Here is a 16,565-nt window from a genome sequence, read left to right on the forward strand (position 1 = left end):
CTTTTTATATTCGCCACGGACGTCGGCTGCCCCTTTAACATAGGCCTTCTCATCTGTCTCCTTGATCTCGGCTGCCTTGGTGGCAATCACCGCCTGCAGTTCTGTTTGGGCTTAGGCCTCCTTTTCTTTGGCTTCTTTTGCCTCGGCCTGAGAAACCTCGGCAACATTTTCCGCAGTCTCAGCGCAATCTTTAGCTTTCTTCAGGGCCAACTCAGTAGCCTTAGCCTGATCCAGAAGACCTCAGATACGAGCCTCGGCTTTATTTAGTGAAGTAAGGAGTTTAGCTGCCTCCTTTGTTTTTTGGGTCAGTTCTTTCTTGAACTCATCAGTCTTGACTGCAAGGGAATGACCCTGCTGGACAGCCTGTAAGAATACGAAGAAAATTCATTAAGTATGAAAACAGGAGTTGAAATTAAACTAAAAGTTACAAGTGTTGGCACTTACCAAGACACAATATTGCATCATCATCGCATAGTTTTCATATTCGGAAAGCTCGGCCATCAGATTGATGTCGGCTGGGAGCATAACGACGGTGGAAATGGCGGCATCGACTTCCAGACTGTCAAACATGCTATCTTTGGCTAGAAAAAGTCGGTCTCCGACCGTGACAGATGGAGTCCAGAGAGCATTGGCGCAGAAACCAGAGGGATCAGAAGACCCGCCGAACCTCGGCTTTTTGGATTGCGGTGGGTCAAACACCTCAGCCTCGGTAGGCCTCTTCCTGGCAGACGCAGACTTCTCTGTTTTAGCTAATTTTGAAATTAGCACTGTGTTCTCTGATTCCACCTCGGTGGCGCTAGGATTGGCCTTAGCCTTTTTGACCTTTTTTGCCTTGGATTTTGGCTAAGGTTGGGAAGGAGAGGAGGAATGGACCGACACCACATTGGGAATGTCGGCAAGCAAGTCATTTGGGATGATTTTTTCATAGCCCATTTCGTCGGCGGTGGAAGCAACTGTTACTCTGGTGCTGAAGTGTATTACCGGAAGAGCGATTGGGGGATTTGTTAGTTCGTAGGCCGATATCTCTGAATCTCGGCGTTTGCGGCTGCGAGTTCTGCCGGCAAGAGCAGAAATTGGAATTCGGCATTGGCATCGGCGTTGGCGCTGGGATGGAGGAATTAGTTGAGGGGCAGAAGTGGATGGCTGCTCAACTGGGTCAGAAGTAGAGGCCTAATCTGGCCTTGGAGATGAAGCTGTTAGAGGAGTTGAAGCAGATGGAGGAGTCATAGTACGCTTGGGAACGTCGGTCAGGGCCGACTTGTATGTGGGGATATAGTTGAGTAACAGGGGAGCTTTACAGAGGTCAATAGGCAGGCCCAGCAGCCTCTTCAAGTCTTTGCTGGGAAAGAAAGATTGACGGAAGTCCTTCGATGGTTGGGGAAGAGCTGCAAAAGGTAGAAACCAGACATTAGAACAAATAAAGAGAATAAAGTGGTAAAGTTTCAAACAGAGAAGTTGACACTTAGTTCTTACCCTCATCCTCTTTAAACACTGATCGGCGCAGAGGGAAGCGATGAAGATCATCATCTAAAGCAAATTCCCAGTTACCCGAGACAATTAGGTAATCATCTCCAGTACCCTTGTTGGAGTCTGGGAGGTCGGCTATGATTTTATAGGCTGTGGATCTCGGTTTGAGGTAGTAAATGTAGTCTTTTTCAGACTTTAGGCCACACATGGTATAACAAAATTGGATGTCGGTTAGTGTTATCCTAGCATTTTCTCGGCGAGCTAGAGCAATTATACAATTAATGACCCTATAGGAGTTAATGGCCAGCTGCATAGGGTTGAGTTTGTAGTAGTGGAGGATTTCCCTAAATAGGATGTCTAAGGGAAGCCGAAGTCCACACTCAATAAATGCTACCACAAGAAAGGGCATGGAGTCCCCAACTGGCATGATAGAGTCTTCCTCTCCAGCCAACCTGATTTGAACGTCGACTGGAATGGAAAACTCTTGCCTAAAGTACTCCAGCTTGGTAGGCGTGTCAACTCTTCACCTAAACATTCCCATGATATCGGCTTAGGGTGGATTGGTGCAAAATTCAGAAAAGAATATTTGGTATGGGTTTGAAAACCTCGGCTAAACCCTAGACTGGCACCAGAGCTAGGATTTTGAAGATCTAAAGGGATCTTGTTTTAGTTTTCCTAAAGAACAGGGTTCTAAATCAAATCCCAAACCTAAGTCTATATGGAAACAAGAATCAAAGGCAAGAATCTGAAAACAAAGCAAGACAAGCAAGAAAAGAACATGATTCAGAATCAAGGAAGTAACAGAGATTCAAGAACACTGAGTAGGTGTGTACAAATGTGCGAAAGTCAAAAGCAGTGACAAATTGTGAATGCAACAAATATATGAACAGTGACACAGAGATAGATTGAACAGCACAAATCGCAAACAAACATATTTGGCATTCTGAATGATGAAAAAAATAGAGTACACCTATACAAATACAAGTCTCACAACAATAGATGTGACGTGAAGCATATAAAAGGAAAGAAATCATTAAAAGATAGAAATTTAGGACTTACCAAATCGGGCGCCGAAAATGAGGATGCCGAAGTAAGGTTCGCCGGAGTCAGACGGACGTGAAAGTTTCGCCGAAAGTGCGGAATGGAGCACGGTTGCAGAAAGCTTTGAATGAATGAAAATAGAGGTTTTCATAGAGAGAGAGAACTTGAGACAAAGAGGGAAATCAAAGTTGTGAAGTGATAAGACGAAGAGAGAGAAAGAGGGTTTTCATTAAAAACTACAAAGGCGGCAAAAGGAAATGAATACGCATTGGATGACATGTCTGTCAGGCGGCATGCGCAAAAACGACGTGACTTGATGGCGCGTGTCAAGTACGAACCAATGAGAGAATGACGCATGGCAGAAACGATTGAGAAAACCATGCGTGACAGCTCATGCGCAGATAAAACTCTTGGAGTTCTTAATTTAATGAAGCAAAAACCTCAGCTATAGGAACGATCTCAATTAGAGAACTTGAGGAACTTGGCTCTCAGTTTTTGGTTCTTGGACATTGATAAAGATGGTTACTTGAATCCTAGGAAATTGAAACCGATGAGTCATGATCTCGGTCGCCCAGATGAATGGATTGTTAGCTGACGTGCTGTATGGATAGGCGATGTAGGTTTTGTTGCCTCAGATTGCCAAGGTAATAGAACCTATGGGGCAGTTGTGGGGAAGTATTTTGTGAATGACAGCACGTGGCTAAGGTGGCACTGGAGTGTCAGCCGAGATGCCACGTGACATGGCCATGTTGCAGAGATGAACTCTGCAAGGCTGAGATTATTTACGAAGATATCAGAATCTGAGATATTTGGATAAGGAACAAAAGTCCTAGAACAAGGGAGGGTCTTAGTTAGGATATGGATAAAGCTTAAAGAGAGTTTATCCTTATCTAGCCGAGAGTCCAAGATGAGCATTGAGCCTGAGTCCACTAAAGCAAGGCTTCTAAAGGGATCAGGTCACTGCTGGTTATAAAAGCGGGGCATCTTCATGGGTCTAAAGTAAGTTCTTTCTGGTGAGTTTAAGCACAATTTGTTATCTTTGAGAGATAATTATTTACTGACTTTAGCGTCGGAGCGCCCTTGGGTGGACAAACTTGTAGCTCAATTTTCTTCGCGCCCCATTTCGGAGAGCTCGAATTGGTCCTACAATTCAGACTCCTGTCATGGTTCTAAATCTAATCTCACAAAGTGCAATGTGAGATTGATAAACACCAAAGAATCCAATCTGGCAAATCATTTTGAAAAATAGATTTTGAATCAAATAATGCCAAAACTGGATTACTTTGCCAGATTACACAGTCGCCACCTAAATATTTTATTTTGGGGAAATTTAGGAAACCTTGACTCATGCCAAAGGCCACGTGTCCGTCATCACCAAAGTTGCATCGGCTCGGGGAACTTGGGTACGAGAAGGGAAGGTCCTGAAATGAGCACCCCCGCTCGCCCAATCAAAGATCGGCATCTATTAAGCATGATATGTTATTTTATAAACCTCATGTGTTCTTATCCGGTTATTAGCTAACTTTACTATGTGACGCACACACAATAAAATATAGACTAAGTCGCAAGACTTGGAACAAATCAACTCATGTTTGTTTTCGAAAATGATTTGAAATTGCCACCCTCAGGTGGGCTAAAACGCGGATTTGCCACCAAACATGGTGGGCTTAAAAACATGATTTGCCACTTCGCAAAGTGGGCTTAAAACTCTTATTCGTTGAATTGTCCCAATTCAAACAATCAAGCCTTCATCCACAGGCATTCATGCAGTTTAGCAAATAAGCACATAGCCTCATGGCAAGAATGTGAAACATGGCATTATGGCAAACACACTCATGCAAGTATGCTAAAGCAAAAAACTCACCAAGTATTCCAAGCCAAAACAAAAACTAGTTAGAAACAATGCATGATCCTAACTATGTAAAATGCCTAATGCAACACATGCGATATGAGATTAATAGGCTCGGCTACCTAATCATGGCATATGATATAATTTGATAACATGCTTTGAAATACGTATTCAAATAAGTATTAAAATATGATGCAATTTGAATGATGCGTCGAACCTCGGTGCATGCAAGACAAATGAATGGATGCAAACATACGAGCATAAGGTATGCTAATTGAAAATGTCCCTAATCTAACCATCAAAAGCGGGTAAATAAAAGGGAGAAAGACGTGGGGTTGGAAAACATGCACACACGGACGCACACTTATTACAACCTTGCACCCTCTCGAAGGAGGGTCCAAATTAGTAAGCTAAGCTACACTAAGCTAAGCTAATTAAGCTAATCTAATTAAACTAATTAGACTAATTATTACAAAACAAAATAAAGAAATGGCTAAACTAAGCTACTTAATTATTACAACACTTAACTAATTAGCAACTAGTTAATTAAATTACAAATTCATGCTAACTAAACATGCAAAGCACTAAACTACACTGCCTCAGCTTTGCTTTGGAAGGTAGAAGATGCGTGCACTCGGTTTTTGCCCCAAAAAGCCTTCCAATTTGCTCTTGAGAGGCCCTGTTTGCAGGGTTGACTACACTCCAGAACTTTCTGCTCCACCTTACCAAACCAATGCTGAGGACTGCACCAATGGCCTGCCGGCCATGAATGCTTGCTGCTGACCAAAAATGTGCCATGCCGGCCAAGGATGAAGCACTGCCGGCCATCAGTGAGCCACTGTCGGCCACTGGTGTGCTGAATCACCACATTGCAACAATGCACAAACAGAGGAAAATTGAGGGTTTTCCAAGGATATGTTTGTACTGTGTCCCTCCTTATTATATCAAAACATCAAAGGAGTGACACTCTTGGATCCAAAACCACCAATCAAGCATTTCCAATGCATGATGACCAAAGATCCGAGTTGTACACTTTTAATAAATGCACAAAAACAAGACTCTAGACCACTACCTTGTCATGAATGATCAAAGGCAATGGAGACAATGGAGATTGGCTCATTTCATCACTTTGAGTATGAAATGCTCTGTGGGAATTGAATTTTAAAAGAGGCATACTTTAACAGACAGGTATTGCCCGGCTCTGTCCAGAACCATCAGGATGCCGAATATAAAGGGTAGATGGGCCGAATAGGTACTGAGCTATGGAGCCGAGTAAATATGAACATAATGAGCGAAAAATGGACCTGGCCCCGAGGCCCAGAGAACGAGTATAAATAAAGGAATAGCAGATTGAGAAAGGTATGTGATAATTGTGGTATTTAACTTAGAATACAAGTAATCTAGAACGAGAGACTGACTTGTCCGTCGGAGTGCTAATTCCAGCACCCCCGACCGGAGTGTTTACTTCCTTTCAGGTGCCTATCGGTGGATCACGAGAGTCCCCCAAGATCAGAAGAGTATTTCCTAAAACCACTTTCCCACATGCTCCAATCTGCCTTGTGTTCAATATAACGTTTGATTGAACACATGCGATGCAAACACAACATGCTTATCTTGTTCATGTTTTACTTGTCATGTTTTATTTACTCATTTTATATTACCAAATCATTCTTTAACAAGTTAGTCCAAAGTGAGTGTCCTCTAATGAGAGAGGGGTCAACCAAGGGATGACTTAAAACATGAGAGAGATCATGCCGTTGGTTAGTAGAAACCCTCAAAAGAGGATTAAAACCATTAAGTATAAGTCTCAATCTCAAGTTTAAACACAACCCCAAGGCTAACCAACCCTCAAAGCAAACGAAAAAGTGAAGAAATAAGGGAGGTTGCAGATATTTTAGTACTGAAATGACATGCAACATGATACTACAACATGCAAGCAACTCATGCACAACATGTTCAAAAGCCAAAACACCAAACTAGTGAAGAGAACTACACTATAGGTGTAGGCGCGCCCTTGGGCTTCATGCTATAGTTCAAACTCAGATGTCACGGTTCTTAATCTGATCTCACAATGTGCGATGTGAGATTGATAAATCACCAAAGAGTCCAAATCCGGCAAATCGTTTTTGAAAACTGATTTTTAAGAAAGATGTGTCAAACATGGACTGCTTTGCCAGATACAGAGTCGCTATCTAAATATTTCATTTTGGGGGAATTTAGGAAACCCTGACTCGTGCCTAAGGCCACATGTCCGTCATCACCAAAGTTGCCTCAGCTCGGGAACTTGGGTACGATTGGGGAAGGTCATTTAATGAGCACCCCCGCTCGCCCGATCAAAGATCGGCCTGTACTAAACATGATATCTTGTTTGAAAACACATGTGCTCATATTCTAATTAATTAGCTAGAATTACTATGTGATGCGCACAGCAAAACAAGTATAGACTAGATCGCCTAATTTGGAACCAAGCCTCGCGTATCCGTTTGTTTGGAAAATGGTTTGAAGTTTGCTACTCGTAAGTAGGCTAAAATGCGGATTTCAATGAATTGTCCAAATTCAAGTAATCCAACCTTCACCCACAGGCATTCAGACAGTTATAGCAAATAAGCAGTTAGCCTCATAGCAAACATGCTAACATGGCAACATTAACACACATGCAGTATGCTAAAGCGTAAACACTCACATTGTACTCCGAGCCAAAACAAAGAACTAGTTAGAAATCAATGCATGATCCTAGTTCATGTTAAAATGGCTAATGCAACACATGCAAAAAATGCAATTAAGATAGGCTTGGTTATGCTAAGAATGTCATGTGAAATGCAACTTTGATACATGTATTCAAATAGAATTGAAATACAATGCAGTTAGTATGATGCGCCGAGCCCGGTGCATGCAATACAGATGAATAGATACACGCATGCGAACATAAGATATGCTAAATGAAATATGCCCTAAAACTAACCATCGTAAGTGGTTAAGTAAAAGGGAGAAAGAAATGGGGATTGGAAGACATGCATCGCACACACGCACGCTTATTACAACAATGTGCCCTCTCAAAGGAGGGACCGAATAAGAAGCTAACTAGCTAATCTAAGCTAATTAAACTAATTATTACAGAACGAATTGAATAGCTAACGCATTAACTAATAAAGTACAAACCAAAGCGTAAACTAGCTATCTAAGCATGGCAGCTAAAGAAAGCAGTAAAGCAGGAGGTTCTTGGAGGGAGAAGACTGGATGCATGCTCGGTCGCCTCATTCGGAAATCCAATGCAATGCCCCGATTTGCCTCTATTTTCATTTGTTTTCAGAAACCTACACCAAGCTCCAAAAAGATGAAAATCCACCTTGGGAATCCAGTGGGAGGGTGGCCGACCACTTTTGGTCCCTACAAACACCTGCCGACCACTTTTTGTTGTTGAAAACCAAGAAAAGTGGTCAGCCAGCTACTTTTTCTGGCTGGCCAACCAGTTGCTGCTGCCAGACTCCAATTTTCTGCAACAGAGAGCAAGAAAGGGCATGGCAATGTATTTGCAAGATATGTATGCACAACCACCCTCCCTATCATGTTATGAACTCAAGGGGGTGTGGTTCTCGAGCCTCGGGCCACCAATCGCGCATTTCCATGCATGATGGCCGAGAGGCGAAGTTGCATAATTCAATATGAAAATGAATGCACAAGTAAACGCATAAGGCCTAGAACTCTATCATGTATGATCAAGAGCGTCGGCGACCGGGAATAAAGGCACGTTTCATCACTTGTAGTATGAAACGCCCCTCATTTCTCGTGTTTGGACTAACATTTATTCCAAACACAATGCAAGCAAGCATGGCATACATAATGCGAACAAACTACATGGCATACTCAATACAAGGCATTCGTAAGGTTCTAAGCATAATGTAATGCATGCATGCACAATGCAATGCAACAAGGGCAACTTATGTAATATACTGAGCATGGCATGCTCAATGTAGTATACATGGTATACTCAATGCAATATACAATACGGCATACTCAATGCAATGAGGCAACATAGCATGCACAATGCAATGTAGGATGGCATACTCAATGCAATGAAACAATATGGCATACTCAATGCAATATACATGGCATAATCAATGGACTTAAACCAAAAAGGGGTAGACCTCGGTCATGCCCAAATCAGTGGCCATTGGTGATGAAATGAAGGCACATAAAGCAAGGCATGCATGCACAATGCATTGGCCATCAAAGAGGCCAAAGAGCACAACTCTCAAGAGTGCTCGATGAGTGACAAAAGTGGAAGTGTAACAACACTAAGTGCACTGAAATGATACCAAATCATTCAAACAACATAAGTAAAGCATGCTAGGGTCCTAAGGCACGAAAGCTAGCAAAGAGCAACTCAAAGGAGGCATGCAATACATGGCACAAATGCATGAACTAAGCATGGACAGAGCTCAAGTAGGTCAAAACAAGGACCTAAACATGCTGAGATGAGGGCTCGAAGGCCTAGGCATGCAAGCATGCAAGCCAAGGCCATAACAAGGCCATAATGCATAACACTTAAAGACATTCAAAGCATGAATGAAATGGGAACCAAAGCATGCTATAAGCTCTGAAATGTCATGTTAGATGATGCCAAATCATGTACACAACACAAATGAAGCATGCAATGGTGCTCAAAGCTTGAGGCAAGCAAGAGCATTTGTACTACAAGTATACAAAACATGAAGCATGTGACCAAGGCGACCCAAAACAGTCCTATTACATGTTAGAATGAGTCTAAAACATGCATGGAAGTAGGCCAAAATATGCTAGCATGAAGAGCATGAAGCATGGTGAATGCAAGGCAAATAAGGTGGATTACACTACACCTATTAAGATCAAGCATGGAATGACTTAAGAAACAAAAATCAGAGTTATATCATGGCATAATAATCCCAAATAAACACTAAAATGAGAGCGCGCAAGCAAAGGCATGAAGGCATACGCAATGGTTCATGTTAAGGCATAAAGGAGGAAACCCTCCAACGCATTGAATAAATGACAAATGTGAATGCATGGACATGAAACATGGACTGAAATCACATAATAAATGATGCCAAATCATTCAAATAGTCCAAGTAAAGCATGCTAGTGGGCTTGGTGTACAAAGCTAACAAGCTAGATTGAACTATAGCTATACAAAGCAAGGCATGCATGGTTAAAACAACCAAAATCAGGGCTAAAGCATGCTAAAACATGGACAAAATCTTCATGAACTTAAGCCAAAAGCACGCTAGAATGACATGTCACAGCATGATGCATGTTAGGCTATTTCATGGAAATGCACTACAAGTGCATGGAGCATGCAAAGGCTAACCAAAACAAACCTAAACAGAGGTATGACATGGTAAAACAAGCCCAAGAACATGCTGAAATGGACACAACATAAGCTAGAAATACATGCTACTTCATGAAGCATACAAAGCTAATGTGTGTGATTTACACTACAAGTGCATTAGGCATGCAAGAGCCAACCCAACCAAACCAACCCAAAAAAGATCTAAGGCATGTTAAAATGACACCAAAAACCTACTGAGATGGCCCCAAAACAAGCTAGAAACACATGCTCAAACATGAGGCATACAAGACTAGATTGGGTGATTTACACTACAAGTGCATTAACCATGCATGGAGTGACCAATACAAGTAAAAAAAGTGGTATGCCTCAACAAAATAACCACAAATACATGCTAAGAACAAGCTAACACAAGCTTAGTAAAGGTGCTCAAACATGAGGCATATTAAGGCATGTATTGAAGATGTAAGGAGAGGGAATGGCCCTCTCCTTCTTAGGACCTTAAAACACCATCCCCACCACTAAAATCCCTCTAGATTTCAGTGGTGAGAAGGCCAATACAAGGTGGTCCCGAAGCTCACAAAAAAGGCTAAAAAATAAGGCCAAACAAGGCCTAAGAGGGGATAAACAATCCCAAACACAAAAGTGATCTTAAAAAAACTTTGTAAGCGTGCAAAAACAGAACTTTTATCAATTATGAGCTAAGCTTAAAACAGCATGCAAGATAGGCTAAAATCTTAAGCGAGAAAGGGGAATTTAAAGGTCAAAAGCTCACCCTTGAAGACCCTCTTTATAATTGCAACTCCAGCAGGTAGCTCAAGACAACCCAAGAACACCAAAAACAACCCCTTGGCACCTCAGTAGCAAAAGGATGTTTTTTGAGTGTGTGTTTGTGTGTTAAACTAAGACAAATCTACACTTTTGAAGCACAAAAATGAAGAACCAAGCAAGATAGATACAAAACTATATGTATCTCTCTAAGGGCCATTTTCTGAACCTAGAGGAGGGAGGAGGAGCCTCCCTCTTATAGAAGAGGAAAGCCAAAGCTTCTTGGAGAAGCTAAGCTTGAATGCCATCCCTCCATGCACGTGTATGGATGATGGCTCAAATGCTCTCCAGCTGTGCCAGATGTCCTAATAATATCTCCAAAAAGGTGTCAAAAAGCAGTCGACCACTTAAAGTGGTCAGCCTGCTAGTAAAAGTGGTCGGCCGACCACTTTAGGTGGTCAACCAGAGCAAAAACTGGTCGGCCATAGGTGGGAGAGGTCAACACACTAAATGCAAGGTGGTGGTGTGGTGGTCGATCAGAAAAGATGGTCCAAAGACTAAGAAAGCCAGTTATCTGACAAAAAAACTAGCTGGAAAAAGGAAAAGTGGTCGGTCAGGAGAAATACTAGTCTCCCACCCTTGTACCACCTTCCAAACAAGGAAAGCAAGGTTTGTACCAAAAACAAACCAAAGCGGATGCAAGACGAGAAATCGAGGGGCAAAGCACACGGCTAAAAGCCCCGAAAACTAGCTGACAAGCACCAGAAGTGGTATGCAACCACAAAAGTGGTCTCCCGGCCCACAGTGTTCCTCTAGGCAGAGGCAACAAGGTGTGGTTCAAAAACCATGCAAAACGGAGAATGTTAAGCGGTCCCGAGACAAGGCGTGCAACCAAAGGCTCCAAAAATCGAAAACTAGTCTCCAAACAGGAAAAGTGGCCTACGACCACGAAAAGTAGTCTACGACCACAGAGAGATGGTCTACAAGACCACTCCCTCCCTCTGAGAAGGGTGTAGGAGAGGGTTCAAGAAAAGAGTTAGAAAATTCAAAGATCTTCGAAGATCCTTGAAGAACAACTTCGAATTCTCTAGAATATGATGAGAGGCTTAGATTCTTCAATAATCTCAACTTAGGAACACAACAACAAAGGAGATGATGGAGATAAGAGATTGGGTGAAGAAGAAGGCAAAATGGCTAGAGAATAGAATAATGGCAAGGCTCTCCCAGGGATCTCCCACTTTCACTCTCAAGGTTGATAATGGAGAAGGGAAATTAGTTCTTTCCCAAGAGTTAAAAATCTCCAAAATCCATCCCTTGTAAAGCTATGGGTGGGTGCTATTTATAGGCACCTCATGATGTAGGATGGAGCCCATGTGCAAGGCACATGGGGGATATTCTCTCTAACCACCTTGTCCGAGGAGGTGACCTCTCCGAGGAGGTGACTTCTCCGAGGATGAGAAAACCCCGAAGAGGAGATCAATCCCTCGGCGAACCCTTCTTCTTAGCCACACCTAACCAATGATCCCCAATCATCCCAAAGGGTCAGGGGTAGTCCCAGAGGACGTCCTGCCGCAAAATATTGTCGAGTCTCATGGACCCCCCGGGGTCGTGCCACCTCGACCCGAGTATAGGCTAGTTTAACCGAAGAGTGAATTTATCTCCACTCACCGTCCTCAGGATTGGGTCCTTTGTTCGGACTCCATTACGCCCATGGTTCTGGTACGTAGATCCCGGAAAGCTCCGAGCCCGCAAGTGTTCTGGGACTCATTAACGGAGCGACTTCTAGATTGCGTTTGAATCCGTTCGAAGCCAAGTGCTTCGGACCTCTAGGTTCGTGGATCCGAACCCTTTCGAGTCCGAGTGCCTCGGATCTCTAGGCTTGCTCAATACCTTTTCGAATCCGGGCCCGAGTAAGTCTCTAAGTTCGTGGATCCGAACCCTTTCGAGGCTTAAAGCGATTCAGCCCGTTTGATGGCAATAAATCTGGGCCCACCGATTCTTGGACTTGCAATAAATTCGGGCCCACCAATCTTGGGCTATTGGGCCTAAATAATTTAGTGGGCTCAAATTAGCCCCTCTTACATTTGCCCCTTGCGTGTATGAGAAATTGTAATTTTCTCGGACATGCATAATTTCACCTTGTCAACCATGCTTCGCATTATGTCTTCAGAAATATTTGGTCTTGACAAAGTCTAAGGATAAAGTTGAGGATTCACCGTAATTTACAGATAAAATCAACAAGTAATATTAAAATAATAAAAATAAATAAATAAATATCTTTTTTTTTTTTTTTTTTTTTGCGCCATGTTTGGCCAACATATACACCTTCATGCTTTTGATCTCACGAAGAAAAACAAATCAAAATCTGAATATTTAAAGATCCACTCACCAAAAGAATTAAATTTCTCTTTCCCGGAAATGGTCAAACCCATATATTTATTTTTTTCTTTTGGTCTTATCTTGTACCTTTGCTTGGGCCACACAGCTTTTCTTTATCATTTTGATTCAAATGCCTTTTGAAGCCAAATAAACCCATTAAAGAAAATTCTTGCTGAAAGTCCAACCTCAATTCCTTAATTCCTTTAATCAACTTACATAAATTCAATTTGGCAGATTCCCAGAATATTCGGAGATCTATTGTGTATATCTGAAGGACCACCAATCACAAGACCACCAATCAAGAGGCAAAGAGCTTGTGCTTATCCCCTTTTTTTTATTCTGAAATGTAACCAACCAGCAAAACTTTTACTTTTTTATTCTGAGAGGTCTAACATCCAAACCCATTTTCGTTTCTCACACTAAATTATTGAAGACCACTGTTTCTCCCTTTTTTGCAATTGGAAACCCATAAAATGCGTGGCACTTTCTATATATATAAATATATATATATATATATATATATATTTTGTGGAATATGTGAGGGACCACCGTAACCAAACTTTTTGCTCCAAAACAAACTTTATCTTCTCCAACAACCTGAGGGTCATCATATATATTTATATATACAGCCCTAGCGCTAGCATATTTGTAGCCATAATAATCAAACTTTTATGCTCCAAACAAAGGATAAAAGAAAACCTTGGCCCTATTCTCTTTCTGTCAAACTCTTTTTTCAGCCCATTATCTCTAACAAAGGAGACGAAGTCTGAATCTGTCTCTGAGTGCATTGCCAACCTGTCCCAGCCTCGGCTGCTGCAGATGTCGCGATCCAAGCTGCTACCGACCTCTCTTTGCTGCAACTTTGCCTCCGGCATCGGCTGCCCAGCACCACCCACACACGTCGCCCGCTCAACGCGTCGTGTGTGGTCTTGCTTAGCGCAGTCCCAGCGATACTTTTCAGAGCTTGGACCACACAGATTTCGGTTTTTCTCGCAAACCCACTGGTTCTAATGGTGATTAATCAATGCCGACCACGTCGCCGACTCAACGCGGCGTCGGTCTGCCTAATTCCTTTCTCACCCACTGTTCGTGCAAGCTACACGTGCCGCTGCCGACCCGTTCTGACTGCTTTGGTCCATTTTGGTGCATGCTTCGGTCTATTTCTTCCTTCCACAGTGCTTACTCTGCCCATTTCTTTTATTTCTTCTACACTGCTTCAGATGTAAACTGTTTTTTGCCAAAACCCTCTTCTCATTCTTCTTATATTTTTGGATCTATTTAACTGGCTCTGATTATATACATTGGCACTTTTATTGATGGACTGGATATAGATAAATCTTCAAAACTGGGCTGTTGAATTTCACTGTTGATTTTGCAAGATAAAGAAAAAAACCATGACATTGCACACCTCCTGATATTTATAACTTGAGCCCGTGGCTTGATAATTTTGATACAAGTAGAACTATTGAAAAATATTGAGCATTCACCGGTTGTCTCATGTGAATTTATTCATCGTCATCCTCATGAATATTGGAATAGTTACTGTTGAACTCTTGTTGCTGAATAATTGATTATTTGTAGAAAATAAGCCCTTGTGTGTTGCTTGTTGCTTTGACAGTCGAACTTGTGAGCTTGTCGTTACACATACTATTGTTGATGTTGTCCCATTATGATAATGCCTGAATCATGATCTGAAATTGATATGGTTTGTCTCATTTGTTGGCTTTGCTATTTCAGGCAAATGAATTCTTGATTGAAATCCACGACCTCGGGGCCCTTGGAACCCGCACTAATGAGAGCAAGGGCTGTTCCTCGGAAGTCCGAACAGAAGCAAGACTGTCCCTCGGGAGTTCGAAAGTAGCACACACCCTACTTTGGAAAGAAAGATTCCTCTGGAAGATAACCGAGTCTACCAAGCTTACACCAACAGAAGTAAAGACTGTCTCTCAGAAGTCCGAGCAGAAGTAAGGCTGTCCTTTAAAAGTCCGAGCAGAAACGAGGCTGTCCCTCGGAAGTCCGAGTGGATGTGCACTTCTACTTCGGCAGCTAATGGAAGCAAAGGCTATCCCTTGGGAGTTCGAGTAAGAGTCCACTCTACTTTGAAAAGAAAGATCCTCGGAGCTCGTATTGATGAAATCAAGGGCTGTTCTTCGGACCCGCACTAATAAGAGCATGAGTTGTCCCTCGGAAGGCTCTCCCTCAGAAGTCCTGTTCCAGCTCTGATCACTGTTGACTTCAACGGTTCCAACGCACACCACACACGTTCGCCCTCTCAACGCAACGTGTGTGGTTGCTGACTCTTCTGTGGTACCAGCGTTGCTTCCGGCTTCAATTTGTCCGATGCCAACCACGCACGTTCGCCCACTCAACGCAACGTGTGTGGTCCTGCCAAGCCTAGCCCAGTCTTGTTGATTACAGTCTGTAAAGCCTCTCTGATTTCAGCTTATATTTCCAACATCGGCCTCGGATATCACCCCTCTTAACTGTGGCTTTCTCTTCCTCTTGTATATACATATATTTTGTGGTAGTTTTGTATATACATATATCAGAACTTATGATTCCAATGACACACATTCTTCTTTTAACAGGTGAGAGACTGAAGCCGTGTGTACGTTGATTACTATTACAGGGCCAAATTCAATCTGCTATTGAAGCCGTGTGTACATTGTTGGTTTCAACCCGCTGCTACTTCATCGCCAATCACTGTTGGCTTCTCTCTGCTGGTACTCCGCCATTGGCTTCAACTACTCCAACGCAGACCACGTACGTTGCCCCACTCAACGTGACGTGTGTGGTTGCCGACTTCCTCTGCGACATCCCTGTTGTCTTCATCTTCAACCATCCAGTGCTGACCACGCCGTTACCCATTCAACGTAACGTGCGTGGTTGCTCACTCTGTTGACTTCGGATTGTCCAACACCACTCACACGCGTCGCCCTCTCAACGCGTCGTGTGTGGTTCGGACTAGCACGGTTCAGCTTCAGTTTCCACTATCATTCATCTCTTTCTTGATCATTGCTGCCTTAATTCTGCTTCCTCAAATCTGTGGGTAAGTATATATATATATATAAATATATTTACAACTTGGTACAAACTTTTTTTTTTTTTTAATTGCTTTCTTGCCCCTTTCGATAAAAATGTTTTATCTAGGACAATGCAATGAAATGATAAAATTTTTGTTGTTTGGCTATTTTGGCATTGTTTTCTCATTCTACTTGATAAAATATTTATTTCGAATGATATAATGGAAAGAACAATCATACGCACATGTTTATAAAAGCTGAAATATTCTCATTAGTTCTTCAACTTTCTTGACAAAAGTATAATAGATTCACTGCAAGTGATGGGATAAAACGTACACCATAGAGAAAACCAGCTTCTTCATAACGTAAGGGAAATACAACTTTTAGACAAAGTAAGAAAATGAATTTCAACATAGATGAGTCCAACTATGGGTAGTAATGCTTGATAAACTTTGCATTGAGCGGGCCAGTTCGGAAGCCATCTTCAACCCTTACAAGCTTGTAGTACCCGCTTGAGCTCGCCTGGACCACCTTGTAGGGCCCTTCCCATTTTGGAGAAAACTTGGGCAAAGGTTGTCCTCGCATGATTGGGTCTACAATCTTCCATACTAGATCACCTTCTTTGAACTTCCTTGGTACCACAGTTTGGTTATAGGCTCGGGCGATGGACTCATGATACCTTTCCATGACTTTTGCAGCTCTGTCATGCTTTTCC

At 42.4% G+C, this 16,565-nt stretch overlaps 1 long non-coding RNA gene across 1 annotated transcript; it reads left to right on the forward strand.

The window, feature by feature from the left end:
• The first annotated feature begins 12,738 nt into the window (after positions 1-12,738).
• Positions 12,739-15,396, forward strand: LOC145803246 (uncharacterized). Its single transcript, XR_014345372.1, has 2 exons — positions 12,739-13,982; positions 14,565-15,396. It is a non-coding gene; the product is annotated as an uncharacterized LOC145803246 (long non-coding RNA).
• Positions 15,397-16,565: the final 1,169 nt, after the last annotated feature.

The sequence above is a fragment of the Camellia sinensis genome, chromosome 11 (assembly GCF_055761805.1).
Source record: "Camellia sinensis isolate YWXY chromosome 11, ASM5576180v1, whole genome shotgun sequence".
Taxonomy (NCBI): domain Eukaryota; kingdom Viridiplantae; phylum Streptophyta; class Magnoliopsida; order Ericales; family Theaceae; genus Camellia; species Camellia sinensis.